Source organism: Chionomys nivalis, chromosome 8 (assembly GCF_950005125.1).
Source record: "Chionomys nivalis chromosome 8, mChiNiv1.1, whole genome shotgun sequence".
NCBI classification, from domain to species: Eukaryota; Metazoa; Chordata; class Mammalia; order Rodentia; family Cricetidae; genus Chionomys; species Chionomys nivalis.
In genome coordinates, this window is record NC_080093.1 from 15335977 (window position 1) to 15339014 (window position 3038).

Genomic DNA, 3038 nt, shown 5'->3' on the forward strand with positions numbered 1-3038 from the left:
CCACCACACATGGACTTTTGATGTAGATTCTAGGGATCCGATTCAGGTCCTGGTGTTTGCAAGGTAAGCACATTGATTACCAACTGAGCCATCACAGCCTCAAAACCGTCTCCTTGACAACAGCGCTGAAGCAGTTCTCTGATAAACTTCTAATGGTGTTGTGGGAACTCCTTCAGCCAATAGTCTTTAAGATCTCGGCCCACTTTGGTCTCATGTACTATAAGTGAAGACAAAAGCATTCATGGCCTTCTTTCCTGCTGGATTCGGTTTCAGTTCCCAGCGCACACAGAGGCCTGTGAATCACTATCCTTACTGTGAGTTTATCCCCAAATAAACAAACCTTTGTTATACTCCATTCCGGGCTACTGTGGAACTCGTTGGTACAACTGCATGATGGGATCCAGATTTCTTCTCAGAAACCAGTTCCCTGTCTGTCCTGCTGAGAGCAAGTGTTTGAAGGAGTGTACTCAGTCCTTATTTTTGTCCATGGCAACAATGATCCCTGAAAACACCTCTCCCAGGAGATAATCTTAACTAGTCCTCATAGAGGTTTCTTGATTGAAGTAAACTCCGACATGTGCTCACAAATAAAAAGTCTAAAAGCCTTTCTTCTGTGTGTTTCTCTTTTCTTCTCCACTTTAACGTAACTGAATAGTTGAAGTTGGGCTAGAATTTTGTAGCTAGGTTTTTACTGGCCCACAACTAGGTTTAATGGAGACTTTTTGGTCCAAATCCTTAGCCCGACCCTGTGTGGCACCATGCCAGCTTGGATCACTTACTTTCTACTCCTGATAGAGTTCATGGTCCTCGGAGTCCTGGAAGGAGAGGAAGGGGCCTTGCAGGCCTGGACCCGTCCCCATAAATCTTCACTGAACCCAGAACTGGCCACGAGGCCACTTCACTCGTCTCCTGCAGCTGTAGACAGAATCTGTCACCAGGCAGAAGGTATACATCCTTTGACCAGAGCCTGACTCAGGATCTCTGTCCCCTCAGGATAGAAGGTAGGGAGCAGCGGTGGCGCACGCCTTTAATCCCAGCACTTGGGAGGCAGAGGCAGGCGGATCTTTGTGAGTTCGAGACCAGCCTGGTCTACAAGAGCTAGTTCCAGGACAGGCTCCAAAACCACAGAGAAACCCTGTCTCGAAAAACCAAAAAATAAATAAATAAATAAATAAATAAATAAATAAATAAAGGAAGCCACATACAGCCCAATCACTCTCTGTACTTTGCTAGTTTTCTTCTTTTTTTAGTATGTGGATTTATTTTTGCTCCATGCATGAGATTTTAAAACATATTTATTTATTTTTATTTTATGTGTGTGTGCCACATGTGTGCCTGGTCACCAAAGAAGAATCAGGTTCCCCGGAAATGGAGTTACAGATGATTGTGAGCTATCATGTGAGTACTATATAGGTGCTGAAAATTGAACTCAGGTCTTCTGAGGAAGATGACCAGAGGTCTTAAATGCTGAACCATCTCTCCTGCTCCAGATTTTTAAAACAGAATCTATGTATCCTAGACTGACCTTTAACTCAGTCCTGCCACAAGTCCCAAAGTTATAGGACTATACTAACACACCCTGCTTTAAATGGGCTCATTCTGTGTCAACTACTTGATATCGACTACTATATTTTTGTATCTGTATTAACTACGATATTTTTTTTAACATATCCTGAAAATATTCCTTTTTTTAAAAAAGATTTATTTTGATGTGCATTGGTGTTTTGCCTGGATGTATGTCTATGTGAGGGTGGAAAGGGAGTTGCAGACAGCCATGAGCTGCCATGTGGGAGCTGGGAATCAAACCCGGGTCCTCTGGAGGAGCAGCCAGTGCTCTTAAGCGCTGAGACACTTCCCCAGTCCTGATAGTGCTGTGTGATTAGAAGCTCCTTGAAAATCTAACTTGTAGTGGGTATGGGTTCCCCTAAGGTCTCCAAAGCTCCCGTCTCCTCCACAGTACTGCTGTTTCTGATGATTCCTATTGCAGGTCTCCAAGGTTGTTATATCTAATAGTCTTGGGGTCTCTTTAAGTACAAGAAGAGAGCCTAGGCCAGGACACTGGAACTCTCCAAGTCACGTTGGGATAGACTCCTTTACCTGGTTAGATCCTGCTGGATCTGTTTCCTACATCCAGACATGAAAGAAACTCAAGAGGAACCTTGCCTTAGAGTTTATCCTCTCACCCTAGTCTTGCATGAGAGCATCTTCTCATTTTCTCTCACTTCCTTTCCTTTGGGGGGAGGGGAATGGATCTGGAGAATTTCTGAGGCTGTGGGAGCATCTGCAGGCCCCAGCCATCCCCACCATCTCTCAGATTTCCTTTGGCTCTTGGAACCATTTCTGGGAAGAGTAGGTTCGTGGTAAGTGGTGCAGAATGGAAAATGGGGGCCAAAAAATAAAGGGCGGCTTAGAACCTATGTTTTATTTATTTTGCTTTTTTTTTTTTTTTTTTTTTTTTTTTTTTTTTGCACTACAGCAACGTTTATTGAGAACGGGGAGGGGATCAGTCCTTCTTGGCCGCCGCCTTCCTCATGGCGGCCAGCACGTTGCTCAGCTCCTCCTGCTTCCCGCTTCTTGATGAACTTGAGCACACGCTTGTCCTTGGATACCTTGAGCAGCTCCCATGGCGCACCGCTCATAGGGCGCGAAGCCGCACACCTCCCGGATCATGTCCCGCGCGAACTTGGTGTGCTTTGTGAGGCGCCCGTGCCGCCGGCTGTGCCTCGGCTGGCTTACGTTCTTCGTCACCTTGTGGCCCTTGTTGAGGCCCACGGCCATGGGGTAACGCAGGGCCATGGCTGCTCCTCTCCGATGGCGGCCGCGACAGGAAGCTTATTTTGCTTGTTTTATTTTAATTATTATGATTTGTTTCTTTTAAATATTTTTGTGTCTTTTGCCTGAAAGCCTGGTGCCCTCAGAGTTCAGAAAGAGAGTCAGATCCCTGGAACTGGAGTTATGGAAGGTTGTGTGCCATTATGTGGGTGTTGGGAATTAAACCTGGGTCTTCTGGAATAGTCAATGATATTAACCACTGAGCC

The 3038-nt window shown here is 45.6% G+C and overlaps 1 pseudogene; it reads right to left on the bottom strand.

Moving 5' to 3' along the window:
* Positions 1 to 2503: 2503 nt before the first annotated feature.
* Positions 2504 to 2803, bottom strand: LOC130880589 (60S ribosomal protein L36-like; annotated as a pseudogene).
* Between the last annotated feature and the right edge of the window lie 235 nt (positions 2804 to 3038).